Below are 16,218 nucleotides of genomic sequence, written 5' to 3' on the forward strand. Positions count from 1 at the left end.
ATTGAACATCAACGTCACCACCATTGACTGCAGTGGTCAATTGGGATAACAAACAAACAAACATTTTAAAAAGCGAAAAATAATCCATGTTTAAATTAGTAACAAATGATTGTAAGTGTTTTTTTCAATTATTAGATAGAATATCGAAGCTTTTCACATGTTTCAAGTGGTTTGTTTTTTATGAAATTTAATTAAACGCAGGACACTTATGAAATATGATTATAGAACGAATTCAAGTACATGTAATGATATTTTGTTTTAACACTTATTAATTATACACAATTAATGCTCCTCTATCCTTCCTACCCCCTTATTTGAAGTAATAAGATGTTATAAGAATCAATTGGAATTCTTCAGATAACCACATGTGTTTGTATAAAGAAATTAAATCATTTATGCTTAGCCCAATGGCTTTCTTTGTTAAATTCTGCGTTTCAAGCATTCAAAGGTAGTTTAAAGTAAGTGACAGTTACTTTATGTCGAAATTGTGTCTCATTTTGACTTTTGCTAAAAATAATAACATATCTTTAATTGCATCCAGGAAGGCAATGGGCTCGTGAAGTTTACAGAAACTGGTACTTCTGATCTTAGTTCGAAGTTGAAGATAATTGAGGACGCAAAAATACCAAATACAGCTAAGGTAAACTATTCCAGAAATTATAGGGAAATATGGTATCAGAACCAATGAGACAAGTATCCAATATAACAATTTATTTGCTTCATTTGCGCTTTCATTCTTTGTCTCTGTACGAGTGGCCATTGAATGATATTTAAGCCGGTTATTTAGAGGGATGCAATAGTTTTTAATTGTAGTCATTTTATAGTTGCAAACATGATGTGACGTTACCTAAGCTAGTCTCTCGTCATTTGTTAGTGTTGAAATTAGGTTAAAAATATTAGGACTTATATTGCCGAAGTGTTTTTGTGTCTTTGAAAAAAGATCTGTTATCAAAACCATATTGGTTATTTCGGTATGAAAAGAATGCATCCTAGGTAATAGTTTGAAATAAGGAGATGATATCGATATGAATGCCAATGAGACATCGAGGACGAAAACAACTATGCATATACGTACAACCTCCAACAATGTTCTTGTCTTTATAAAAATCAAATACAGGAACTCCAAATTTGCTTTCGGTATAAATAATAAGTTCTTTCCGCTTTCCCGCGGAAAAACCTATTGATTTTGTTCTGGTTCTGGTTAGTATTTTTGTTTCTTGCGAGAAGAATTTGTTTCGCAAGATGTGCTTAGATATTATGGTAAATGATATCGAACAGTTTATAAGCTTTTGAATCTAACCCCGTTTAACCGAAAACTTTTCCTTGTAAGAGTTATCTCCCCAAACACTGTTTTCCTTGTGATCGCTTCTCCTTCGTAACCGTAAAAAAACGGACACATTTATTTTTCAAAATAGCTCGTTATATACTCAGGTTGTCGAAAATAAATTTGAACGAAGATATCCGGAGACTCCATATGAGAGTTATTTCCCCATATGTATAAACATAAGTGATATGTATTTGTAACTGGTAAACCATAAATGATAGAAACCTAGAGGTTTTTTTTATTTAAGGTCCAGGGTCCACCAAAAAGAAAATTAGTTCAAGGTCAAAGGTCAAGGTCAGGTTTTAAATTTTAATTCTGGCTTATTATACCTTTTCATCAGAAACCGTCAAAGATATCGACAAAATATTTTTACTAAATTGTTAGTTACGATATGTCGCATCACATATACTGTGAAACACATCTAAGGCGCAACTAGAGCATTGATATAAAATATTTGTTTATTGACTGGATTATTAATTAAATAATCAGTGGTTTGTTTCTCTTTATGGAAATACTAATTTTTTATTCATGGCTTTTGGCCTTGATTTCGTGCATAATGTATCCAGCTTTTATATTTAAGACACATTTTTTTTAAAAAGTACACGACTTAAAAAGTAAAATAACAAAAATACCGAACTCCGAGGAAAATTCAAAACGGAATGTCCCTTATCAAATGGCAAAATCAAAAACTCTAACACATCAAACGAGTGGAAAACAACTGTCATATTCCTGACTTGGTACAGACATTTCCTTGTAAAGAAAATGGTGGAATAAACCTGGTTTTATAGCTAGCTCAACCTCTTACTTGTATGACAGTCGCATAAAATTCCATTATATTGACAACAATGTATGAACAAAACAAACAGACATAATAGGTAAAAATGTAAAAAATAGGGGTAAAGCAGTCAACATTGTGTAATAATCTTTATTACTATAAAAACAAACAAATGCACAAAAACACTATGGTGGGATGTATAAGTACCGAGCGACGGAAAAAAAAATATTAACAAAAATGGAATTAACAGTAAAGATTATGATTTACAAAGACAAAAAGGAACACTATAGCACGTAAATAAGATTGTAAACAACGTCAGTACATCATCTAACATCATAAATCATTTGTGAAGTTATTACGGAATATTTGTCAACAAGGTCTTGGTATCTTCCGATGTACTTTTTTAAAAATAGGACGAGACGTTCTTTGACATAACTCTGGTTCATCAGCTTTCTGCTCAGACACTGTTGACGTTTTATTTTTACATTATTTCATCTCAAAAAAGTGATACACATCATAAATTTGGGTGATCGTATTGTACTATAGTAATGTGGTGATCAAAAGTTATTTCGGCGAACTTTGGATTGATTATATGAACTACAGATGATGCCCCAAGTAGGCTGTGATAATATGTCTTTTGATTGAGTTAAGCCATTTTAATTGATATTCTATGGTGTGTCTTTCTATGTTGTGATGTTACACTATTGTTTCAGATAAGGGTGAAGGTTTGGTTCCATTAAAACGTTTAAACCCGCTTCAAGTGTTTGTACCTGTCTAAGTAAGGAATCTGATGTTCAGTAGTTGTCGTTTGTTGATGTGGTTCATAAGTGTTTCTCGTTTTTCGTTTTTTATATAGATTAGACCTTTGGTTTTCCCGTTTGAATGGTTTTACACTAGTAATTTGTGGGGTCCCTTATAGCTTGTTGAGCGGTGTGAGCCAAGGCTCCGTGTTGAAGACCGTACTTTGACCAATAATGGTTTACTTTTATAAATTGTTACTTGGATGGAGAGTTGTCTAATTGGCACTCATACCACATCTTCTTATATCTAAGTCAACACAGCAAGGTTAAGAAACTATAAACTCGGGAAATGCATTTTTGTGAATTTATTGACTAGACATGTGCACTTATTTGACCTCAATTAAAGTATGGTAAGCGCTCAAGGTATGCCATAGGATGGCAAACAAATTCAATACACAAATAAGATGGTTTTAAATCTCGAAACATTTCAGAACTCATTCAGCGGTTGATGAATGTACTTTTACCTATAATGGTTTACTTTTTGCAAATTGTGACTTGGATGGAGAGTTGTCTCATTGGCACTCATACCACATCTTCTTATAACTATTAGACAGATAAATATAGTATTGAAATAAGGACCCTTTTCCTTTATTGCAATAAGACAACATGTCACCACAAAAAAGTACGAGGATGTAAACCCATACAGGTTTACTACTTTCAATCTCACCACAAAGCTGTACACTTTTATATATCTGGACATTCATAAAGTAAAGATTACTCATTGTAAAGTGCTTGACGAATGTTTTAAACATGTTTCTATAGAATGTTGCAGTAATAAAACATTTTGCCGTCGTTTTCATACTTTAGTAATCATAACCATGGATGTATCCAATAGAAAACCCATATGAAAATACCAACTTATTTTATAGCTGTCCATGTCATTCAGACTGGCATAGTCACATGAATTGTACCACCATCCACCTTTGTTCATTATTGCACAAGCAAAGTTCTTATTATTATCATTGTCCCGGTCATAAGTTGAAAATTTTTGTCCATTTGCCCTCCCTTGAGAATCAACACTGTCAATGGAATCGCCTGTAAAATATACAAACTATCAATATATAAAACAAATAAAATATTTTAACTATAAACGTTTAAAAACACAGTTAACATTTTTTGTCTGATGTCTGATCAAGATGTGTCGTTTCTCTTTTTCGCAATTTGTGTCACAGATAAACGATATAAATCCGATTGTCAATGAAAGACATTCTAAGGATTTGTATTTTACAAGGTTCTTTGTCAATATGAACAATAGCAATTCAGTGAACCAGAGACTAAATGACGTGTATGCTAACAATTAAATAAACGTAATATACGGCCTTCAACAATGAAAGAAAAAAACATACCTTGTAGTCGACAGGATGAAATGTAAAACATTCAATCAAGAAAAGTCCTTTATGCTTAAACATTAAACAAACGTATAACAAAAACATGACTAACCGATTTAGTTTCAAACACGAGTTGAATAAAACTGAATATCAATACATTATTTGATTGTTGAGGTGAGCTGCAACATAAAATGTAATCCGAACATGAGCAGTATCTTATGAGTCGTGTATCATACGGAACGGCCTTCCAACTGTTGGAACACCGTTGATAAGTCTAGTACAGACAAAACAGAAAAAAGTGCGACTGGCGTTCAAATATTCTATGTCTGAAATCTTTGGTGAGTTATTTTTTTATTGATCATGCACATCATATAATGGTGTCAAATAAAATCAATTAATTTTGTATAACTGAGCATTAAAATAATATGTCCATATTACAAAAATAGTTTAGATTTCAATTTTAATATCATATACGAAGCATTAATTTGAAAGCAAATTGCTGTACCATTTAAGATTTCATTATAGTTTGATAACATACCTGCAGTTCCGCTATAGCCTGACACTTTTAACTTGTATTTACTCTTTTCGTCTCTGATTCGGAAATTTGAGTATTCTGCATATTTTTTTGTTCCATCTTTACTTTAGATGAATTTCACTCTATGCCGTCCATTTGTCGATATCGAGTGAATAAAATCATTTCCTGTAAATACCAAGTTTAAGAAAGTTTAGAAAGTGTGTTTGAAATGAAACAACTTCGGTATAAAATCATGAAAATTACTTTTAAAAAGATGAGAAAATATTGGTAAAGAAATTCAACAAAAAGATACTTTTATATAATTACGATCTGAAAAAAAACATATATTTTACCAAGAAACACTGTAACTGAGATGTATCAAGTAGCCTCTATTATCAGATCATTATATTTAATTAGTGTTTATTCAATGATATATCAAATATGCAAGCATCTTGCGGACTCGTATGGACTAAAGACTAAGTTTACGGCTAAAATGAACAATTTCATGTAATGATCTTCTTAACGTATACTCCAAGTGGGAAATGTAGCAGTGAATACAATATTACTTCAAAGATATCTGCAGCAAATTCGCAATTTAAACTGCAAATCATCAACAATGTCATTTAAATATTTTCAATTATATCTAATAGATTTGAACCCGAAGAGCACTTAAACGTGTATACAATTTTTATATTTTGTTTTGATAAACATCTAGTAAATTTTCGTTTAAATTAATTGGTGAAATAGGTTGAGTTTCTGTTTCTGATTTATAGAGCATATGTTAATGGTTTGGGTCTTTTACATTGTAAAATGTGTATTGAATTGTTTCATATATTAGGTATTTCCACTATTCTATAGGAAACCCTTTTGAATTTGTTCTAATTATTAGATCTCTCCACTTTTGCGTGGAAACCTTTGATTTTCCTCTGGTTATTTTTTTTCTTCTTCCGCCAATGTTTGTTTCTCGCATGTACTATTTGTTTCGCAACATGTCGCTTAGTTATTTGGTATATGTTATTGTACAATTTATTTTTCTCAAGCAGAAGTTGCAAATAACTGTCCTCTTTTCAAGTACATAGAAACCGTATACTTTTTGAATCGTTGTTTAGGCTACCTGTTTTCTCAAACCTTTATTGTTTTTGTTATCTTTTTTGTATTACTTTTCAAAACAATTAGTCTAATATCATGTGAAAAGACCTCCATTTGTTCTATGAACAATTGTTTTTTTTTTTTCTTTTTTTTTCATTTAAAGCATCATTTTGTTTTATCTTTTTTGCACAATTCTGCTTATTAACATCTAAAGCGGAACGCGTCAACTTTCATTTTCTGGAATTTGTCAAGTGGTGACGAATAACCATTAGTAATAATTGAACAACAGGGAATAATAACAAGAGGCAGATAATCATATGTATATTAACGGTAGATAAGCATATTTCATATGAAATTTGTATACATTTGTTGCTTCGGGTGATGATAAAAAGTAAAATAACAAAAATACCGAACTCCAAGGAAAATTCAAAACGGAAAATCCCTAATCAAATGGCAAAATCAAAAGCTCAAACACGTCAAACAAATGGATAGCAACTGTCATATCTATGACTTGGTACAGACATTTTCTCATGTAAAAATGGTGGATTAAACCTGGTTTTATAGCTAGCTGAACTTCTCACTTGTATGACAGTCGTATAAAATTCCATTATATTGACAACGATGTTTGAACAAAACAAACAGACATAATAGGTAAAAATGTCAAAAATAGGGGTACAGCAGTCAACATTGTGTTATAATCTTAATCACTATGAAAACACATAAATATATCAACAAAGAAAAACAAAAAGGCATATAGACAAAACACATTAGTAAAAGAAAGGACAAGAATACAAAAATTTCCATAGCACAATAACACAATGACGGGATGTATAAGTACCGATACAAGTCAAATTGATACAAAAAAAGAATACTATAACACGTTATTAAAATGAACCAATACATTATCTGTTAAATGTATTACCTAACCAATGTTCTCCGGAAGCGTTCCCAAATCCTTCTTTGTATTCCTTCCATGATCTAAAGAAATTAACGGAGAAGTCAAAACGTCGTTGGATTACCTGAAATATATATGATACTAATGTGTTTGCTACTGGCAATATTTCAATTGAAATTGAAATTATAAGAAAATGTGATTAATTTTGGAAAACTATCAGAAAAAGGATGTCGATTTTAAAAATTTTATATTTCAGAAACACTGCACCGAAGTACATACAATCATCGACATGAACTCGTATCAAACGTGAACTTTGATGTGTTGTTGCTTGTCTCAACAACCGGTACATGTTTTTGATAATAGTAACACGACGATATGCCCAAAAATGGATAACCATGTGCATATTTTGCATTCATACATCCATACCATCAAAACAAGCATAATTACAAATGATGTGCTATAACACAATCCCTGCATGATTTACCGAATATTTGCCATGCGTAAGTCGCGATTATTGGGTTTTCTGTAAATTGATTTTGTAAAATATCAGCGGCAAGCCACATTCGGATTTTTTTTCGTTTTTTTTTTTTTTTTTGGCGAGAGCAGCAAACATTGTGTCTGCGGATGATTCCTTAAGATATTTTTAGCACGAAACCCGATAACCTGTTTGTCGTAACATTTCTGATTTATTCTTCCTTTAAACAGCTTGTAGCTTAATTGTCCTAACGAAAGTAAGCTTGATAAATGCTGCCGTCCTATTTTCACGTCACTGATAACTTATCCTTTCACATTGTGTCATCACTGATAACTTCTCCTCATGTGAAAAAAAACCATGATACGAGAATTACATAGCTGTTAGTGCTGTTCTTCATCTCAAAGTCACAGTGAGGCCTTCAATCACGAATCAAAAAACCTCTCACCTCACTGCAAGTTTCAGACGGTCCCTAGCACCGGTTTGAGCGGAATTCTTTGCAAACTGACCAACTGTGAATTGAAGAACAAAGCCATGGAGTAATATGAGTAAGATAAATCTGGCAAAGAAATCAAACATGTACTGTAATAATAACTGTTTTGTTTGGTAATCTTATCTTTGTTAAAGGTCTCATAAATCGATTTTAGTTTTCCAAAGTTGCTTAAAACAATTTATTTAAATTGAAAGATTAACTAATATGAACATATCTTGGTTCTTACGTTGGTTTTTTTTTATGTCTAAATTATTAGCCATGTATGATTGCCTTATTAAAAGGTCACCCCCTTGATGTCTTTTAGTTTTGTTCTGTTGGTTTTGCTGTCAGTTTAATTATACTCCCAAACATTATAATCCTTGTACCTATAATGACGTTAATTACAACCACTGGGTCGATACCACTGCTGGTTGAGATTTTCTCCCTGATGGTATAAACAGCCAAGTAGTCAGCGCTTCTGTGTATGCCAATATCGTAGATACGTCATATTTTTAACCAAATGCGAATGCTGAATGTAAGATTTATCATTAAACAGGCATATACCGGTAGAATTCATATCAAAAACAAACTGGATATCACTTCCCAATTTTACGGTAATGTTGTTTATAAAGCCAGTGAATTTAGATACGATCAATGTAAACTCTTTGATCCTTTGAATAGACTTATTGTAAAAATATATGCATTTGAAACCGTGGTTAGATCTTTGAATAGTGTTTTAATCGGCACTTACATCGATTTTGTTTTTGGTATATCAAAACATAACTACGTATGAACGCTGTACATTTATGAAATTTAATGATCGTACATCCTGTCAATATTGTGTACTAAAAGTGTGAGATTGCACGAGTACATGTTTTTTTTTCAGATTCTTTATGACGTCTTTACATTACTTTTGGTGGATGTTTACTGATTGATACTTTAGTCTCGGAGACCATGATTCATCTATATATAGCTATTAGTTGATATCGGCTTTGAACTAGCTTTCAGTAACTCTGAGTAATCTTAGACTTTCACTTTGTGTCTTTTGTCTTTAGTAAAGTTCTGATCTGATGAGTCAAGCCATATATAACTGATTTGTACAGTTTGTTCTTATGTTGGGCCGCACAACAGATTATGCAGAGCGTCGTGCGCATAAACTGTTTTTCAACCAACCGCATTTTATATATGCATGTCAAAGTCAAATATTGTAATACAGTTGTTGTTGTTTGTTACTGCTTGTCCTATAATCGTTTATTGATTTACCTTTAATCGGGCTGTTGGTTTTTTCGTGGTCTTTTATAGCTGACTTTACTGTATGGGTTTTGCTTATTGTTAAAAGCCGTATGGTAACCTATAGTTACTTCATTCCGCTTCATTTTGGACTCTGTTTGATAGTTGTCTCATTGGCAATCATCTCTTTATAAGATGTATATTTCAATAATGAGATGTATGTGTATGATACAGCAAAACTATTCAAATAATGAAATGAATACAAATTTCGGAATTCGAAGGCTTTTAAAACATGACAAATATGTTCGCATTATTAACGTGTTATCAAATTTTGAATTTAAAGCTTTGTTATTTCTAAGACAACTTACCGTCCATTTTCTGTTGTCTTGCCAAACACAATAAGCACGTTTAGGTTGATTTTCACCCCTTGGGTAAATTACGAAAACACCATCTTTTAAAAAGTCAACATCAGCGCATTCCCGGGGTTTTACTGAAAAAAGGGTGTTTTGTATGTTTATAAAAATAACTAAAATTGTGTACACTTGTCTGAATTTGGCTATTTTTTTTATTTTTTTTTGGCTTTATTGTTATTTCTACTTGTATAATGTCACCCTGGTTTTTCTTTGGGTTTGTGTTGCACAGTCGTCATCTTAATTTTTCTGTAAAAGAGAGGCGAAAGATACCAAAGGGACATTCAAACTCATTAGTCGAAAAAAAACTGACAACGCCTTGGCTTAAAAAGACAAAGACCAACAGACAAACAATAGTACACAAAATACATCATAGAAAAGCATGAAAAAGTTTAAGTAGAATTTTGTTTGTCTTTTCGTCGATTATTTTTTTTGTAATGAGTGTTTTCGGTTCTTCATCAACTAAATAATTATAATTGCCCCTTTGGTATCCGAATATATTAACAATACCTTTGATTTATCATATTTTTCAGACAGAGTGTAATAAAATATTTTGTTATGTCTGAAACAAGGATCATTTCCTACATATTAAAGCATAATATTCTCAATACGTTTATTGTTTCTAGATAAGTACTGTACGTTATTCGGTGATTATATAATGCATATATACCCGGATAGTAGACATATGATTATGCTATAAACTGACAGCCTAATCATTGACTATGGACAACAATACAACATTTAAAAAAGTACTTCAGTTGAATTGCAATAGATCAATAGATTCATAAACACATTATGCGTGCAACAGAGAGAACAGTTGCGTTTAAGTTATTTTAATTAATCTGTGTATCATTTAAATGTAAAACTGAAGCACTTAGAAGAATCTAAAATGTATTTCATTGTCGCTGCTTTTCATAAATCATGCAACTTATGACCTAAAAGCAGTTTGTTTGCTCGTTAGTTACATACGTTATCCGGTGAATTAAAAAAACTAAAAGAAATAATCTTACAATTTTATTTTTTTTTCTGTCTAGATTAATTATTAAACAAACTGAAGTCAAATAACAATTTAATAACACACTGAAACAAGACAAAAATCATGATCTGCATGATCAGAATATAATAAAATTTAAATGAATCAATATTCAAATGAAAATTTCACATGACATAGGTCCACCTATCAACTAAAATAGCACAATTCAAACTTATTAAGACAAACAAATACCGTCAGAAAGTTTCCTATAACGACTTCTAGTATTGTATTCTTAACTTGAAAGAAAACAAATGTCGTTCAATTTTTAAGGTTTGACACAAAGCACTAATCTCATGTGGAAGTGCTTCTATTAAGTTTTATATAAAGCATTATTATCATATTTGTTTTTGTCATGTCGGTGTTTTTTATAGCTTGATATGACGTATTGGTTTTGCTGATTAATAAAACCCGTACTTTGACCTATAGTTGCTTATATCTACTTCATTTTGTCTCCTGTCGATAGTTATCTTATTGGCAATCATATCTCTTGATATATTATCATATTTCATATATTATTTTTTTTTCTAGAAACACATTCAAATGAGATTTATACTTTGTTTCAAAAACTTAGATACAAACAGAATTAAATTATTCAATGTTCAGGTTTATCTTGACTTTTGATCCTTTTGTGTATTTAGCTCTGTTAGAAATGTTTTACTCCTTTTCGTCATTTTATTAATCCTTAGTAGACAGAATAGCTCCAAAACATTTAAGCATATACGCTATAAATATTAAATTTATTTTAATTCAGTGCTATCATTTTAAAACAAAATTACTTAATAAAATCTGTACCTTTTTTCTCAACAGTCGTATAAATGATTTTTATACGACTGTTAAATCTTGCTGACATCTGCTTTTGTTCATCTTGAATTTGCAGGAAACTTGCGCAAGGTATATATTCTATCAAAATAATAATGATGATATTAACCAATAATATTCTGTATACAAATTATCAGAAACTGCAGATGTGATTGAATTTTGTTTAATTTATCAAAATGCAGTTCATTCCGAAACTTGAAAATTCAAAATAAATTTAAATGAAGCAAATCTTTGTTCACATTTACGCTATGCAGCTTTGTGACAAATACAAACTTATACAATAAGTATAATAAATAATTTATTTATCGCCCCTGATTCATGGCGGTTGGTGGAAAAATTCACTGGTTAAATATTCTGAGAATCCTGGGTTTTTTTACAGTTTCCATCATTTAAAATACACCAAATGTTTATATCAGAGAGGAAGAAACACTAAGATAACTTCCGATCGATCAATTATATTTACAAACATTCATTTACGCTGGTTTACGTGTGTGCACATATATCTATAATATAAACACGTGTTGACTACAAGCCGATCATCATGGTAGATTTAGGCAAATTGAAAATTGACCTATCGATGGACAAAACCATAAATGACTATCCTCTTTCATCTCTCCCATCAAAGCAAAGCAAAAGGACTGGTAAAGCAAAATTAAGCCTTTTCGTGCAAATTGACCCAAACTTGTATGATGAACATGCTAAAATCATCACATTCTACACAAACTTTGACAGAATCCAACCATGGATAAAAACACTAGATATTTACTATTATGACAATCTTGGAAAGGAACCTGATTATGATATTGAATGGTATGACGAACCCAAAACATGGGAAAACCGAAACAACAGTGGAAATTCTGTGATGATTGAAGTATTAAAAAAGGGGGAACTTCAATTTAATATTACATTTTTTGTCACAACAGGAACAATAAGAGTACAAGGCAGTCATTATTCTGAGTTTGTGGATATTCATTTTCCAATTCTGAAAGATATTCTTGATAAAATTCTTACAAACATATCACAAATCAGTCCTACTAATACATGTATTTCACACGAATGTCATGATGACAATAACAATACACACATTAATGAATTATGCCCTGTTGACAAGGTCACTTGTGTATTACCTGACTCCCAGACTGGGTTAAAATCAGTACTAGTACAAGAAGATCAACCTCAAAAAGATGATTATTAAAGGCTTGAATTAAATTTAGTTGACACGCTGGCTAAAATAGAACACAGTCACAATGAAAACTTCAGCAAAGTATTAACTGCTGTTAATCAATGCAATGATGATGTTCTAGTCTTGGGAAAAAGTAGAGAAGACGACAATGAGATGTCAACATTACAATTAAAATATAAAACCGTACAAACAGAAAAACAGACTTTGGAAGTTAAATTAAAACACGAGCAAAGCAATATTATGTTAATTAAAGCTCAACATGAAGATCAAATGAAATATCACAATCAAATACTGGAGGAGACTAGAGCAGAAATGAAAAAGGTATTAACTACTTCAAACTCTGAGATCGACTTTCTATCGGTAAGCCTACAAACCAAAAATGAAGAAATTGACAAACTAACTGATACTCTAAAACGACATACTCAACACTTGGAGAAATTACAAGAAGAAAATATCTCTCTCCGTTCCCAAAAGATTTCTCGATTTGAAGATTTTCATCTTGTCAATGCAGACACGAAATATACTGAAAAAACTAAACTTGACATTGATAACAAACCAACAATTATTTTGATTGGTACATCCAATACCAAACGTATCAATGCAGAGAAGCTATCGCTATCATTTACAACCAATAAGGTTACTGCTTTCAATTTAGAAGAAACTAAACAAGCTATTTTGGAGATATCGGATATAATTCCAAATCTAGTAGTGTTTCATTCCCTGACGAATGATTTGAAAATAAAATCACCACAGCATTGTGTAGAAGAAATACAAGACATTGTCAAGCTTGCACTTCAAAAATGGCAAAATAGTGGTTGCATCATCTCTCTTACTACTCCTCGACTCGACAGTGTAATTTTCAACACAAATGAACAAATCATAAATGCCTTGTTGAAACAAATATATGATGACAATAAAGATGTTCTACTTGTTGATCATGGCAATATGTTGCAAAATGGAAACCCAATTGCAGAGCTACTAAGTGAAGATAAATTTCATCTCTCTGACTCTGGCGTGTCTCAGCTATCGACAAACTTGAAGCGTGGAATACACACGGCTTTAAACATTCCCATGCCAAATTCAAGAAGTAGATCCAAATCGCGCAACACAAGAGGACGTGGACGTGGACGTGGCAGAGGTCATCATGAATAACTTGCTTTTTAATATTATACATATTACCATATCATTATGTTGACTTCCTTTAACATGTTTAAAGTCATTTACATATAATTTATATATACATGTACAACTTTACATATTTCTTTTTTTTTGGGGGGCTGATAAATTCATATTCACATTTGAATAGATTTTTCAAATGAAACAGCCACTATGTGAAGAAGTCACACTATTACATGGACATATATATGTAACCTCTGCTACGTATAAAAGTTCGCCTTTTTTTATTTTTATTTTATTCATTTTTAGTTTTAGTTTTCACATTTGAATCATACTTTTGATCTTGAATTAACCCATGATATCAGGTTATTCAACCCAAATCAATTTAATAGTTATTCAGTTAAAAGAGGATACATAGAAAAGAATTTATCTGTCATTATATCATAGACTATTTGTATTTAGAAAACCATTGTAAAAACTATCCTCTAAATAAATCTACTTATTTCAAATATTTACATTTCTGAATATTTTCCTTGTTGTCTCTTCCTTTTATTTAGAGACAAATTTTTATTATTTTTTTTATAGATAGAAAATCTATTCTTTTACTTATACCAGATTCAATTGTATCAACCAAAATGCCAAAATCAAACCAATCATCTGTAAAATTTGGTTATTGGAATATAGGTGGCTTATTTTCAAAGGGCATGAATAAAGCAGAGGATCCCCTTTTTCTGAAACATATAGAGAATTACGACATTGTTTTTTTAGTCGAAACTCATGTGGGATATAATTCCCAAATACACAATATTGGTAAATTTCATTATCATCCAATATGTAGAAAATTATCAAATAATAACCGTCATTTTGGAGGTATAGCAATTCTACAGAAAAGTCACGATGTCAAAATATTGATTAACAGTAATCCAGATTATCAATGGATTAAATTAGAAAAATCCTTTTTTGGATTCAAAAGTGACCTATTTATTTGTGTACTGTACAACCCCCCTGTTACGTCTAAATATACCCAAGAACTCTCTTCTGATGTTTTTGAATGCATAGAAAAAGATATCTTTCAGTATAAGAAAATGGGTGAAATTTTGTTATGTGGAGATTTTAATGCCAGAATAGGCTCTGAAAATGACTTTATAGTAAACGATGATTCAAAGTTTACTCCAATTTTTGATACATACCCTACTGACAAAAACATTATGACAAGAAAAAGTCGAGACCAAAAAATTGATCAAAGAGGCAAAGAAGTTTTGGATTTTTGCATTAGTAAACAAATAAGAATTTTAAATGGCAGAGTTCTTGGTGATACATTTGGTAATTTTACTTGCTATACCCCCAATGGTGCAAGTGAGGTTGATTATGTTGCTGTGTCGGAAGAAATTCTTGAAAATGTACTGTATTTTAAAGTATCCAGATGTTCCCACATTATCTGATTGTCATTGTAAACTTGAGTGGGAATTATCTGCAAAATAGTGTGTTCCTGGAGAAAATGATACTCCAATCCAGTTGAAAAATATGACACCTAATTATATCTGGACTGACTGTTCAGCAATAAAATTTCAAGAAACACTTTCTTCAGATACACTACAAAACTACATACTAGAATAACAGCACAATTCAATTTACTCAGCCATCAGTAGAAGAAGCATCATCAAAACTTTCAAACATCTTTTTATCAGCAGCAAATCTATCACTTAAACTACCTTTAAAAAAACACACAAACAAACAAAAAAACAAAAAGTGGTTTGACGCAAGTTTACAACAAGCTAGAACTAACTTGCTTAATTATGGAAAAATTTATTCAAGATTTCCATATGATTCAATTATCAAAAATCACTTTTATAAACTGAATCGTGAATACAAACAATACAAACAATCATTGATTAGTCAGCTGGACTCCTTGCACGAAGAGAATCCAAAACTGTATTGGAACTTAATTAATGAACTACAGGAAAAAAACGAAACACTAAAAAAAATGTGGAGTACAACCATCAACTTTGATATCACATTTCCAAAAGTTGTCACAACTGAAAGGTGAATTTCAAAGTAAATATACAGAGCTATGTGAAAAACTGAAACAGTTAGAAAACTCAAAATGTTTCAACGAGCTGGATTCCGTTATCACTGAGTCTGAAATATCCAAAGCCATTTCACACTTAAAATGCAATAAATCATCAGGCTTGGATAACATTAGTAATAATATGATAAAGAATGGACAGACTTTCCTTTTAAAAAGTTTTCAATAAATGTTTAATACTTGTCTGTCTTCAGGTATATACCCAACATCTTGGGCTGAAGGTTATAATACACCAATTTTTAAAAGCAACGATACAAGTGACCCTAGCAATTATAGAGGAATAACAATAACAAGTGCAATTGGAAAGCTTTTTAATAGAATATTAAGTCTAAGACTGGACAAATTTCTTCAGGAACATAAAATTATACATGATAGTCAAATTGGATTCACAAGGAAAGCCAGAACTGCAGATCATATGTTTATTTTGAACTGTCTTATTAACAAATACTGTAATTCATAAAAGAAGGTAGACTGTTTGCCTGTTTTGTTGATTTTCAGAAGGCTTTTGATACTGTTATACATACAGGGATCAAGATTAAACTACTAGATATCGGGGTTGGGTCTTATTTTTATAACATTATTAAAAGTATGTATGAAATTAGCAAATCATGTGTCAAAATTCAAAATCAAGTAAGTGATTTTTTCCCATTAGATATTGGAGTCAAACAAGGT

The 16,218-nt window shown here is 31.2% G+C and overlaps 1 long non-coding RNA gene across 1 annotated transcript; it reads right to left on the reverse strand.

The window, feature by feature from the left end:
• Positions 1-3,465: 3,465 nt before the first annotated feature.
• On the reverse strand, positions 3,466-11,219 carry LOC127716318 (uncharacterized). The gene is made up of 5 exons (XR_007988860.1): positions 11,135-11,219; positions 9,268-9,389; positions 6,753-6,849; positions 4,766-4,927; positions 3,466-3,934 (listed from the first exon to the last, which is right to left on the reverse strand). It is a non-coding gene; the product is annotated as an uncharacterized LOC127716318 (long non-coding RNA).
• Positions 11,220-16,218: the final 4,999 nt, after the last annotated feature.

This window comes from Mytilus californianus, unplaced genomic scaffold, assembly GCF_021869535.1.
Source record: "Mytilus californianus isolate M0D057914Y unplaced genomic scaffold, xbMytCali1.0.p SCAF_9, whole genome shotgun sequence".
Taxonomy (NCBI): Eukaryota; Metazoa; Mollusca; class Bivalvia; order Mytilida; family Mytilidae; genus Mytilus; species Mytilus californianus.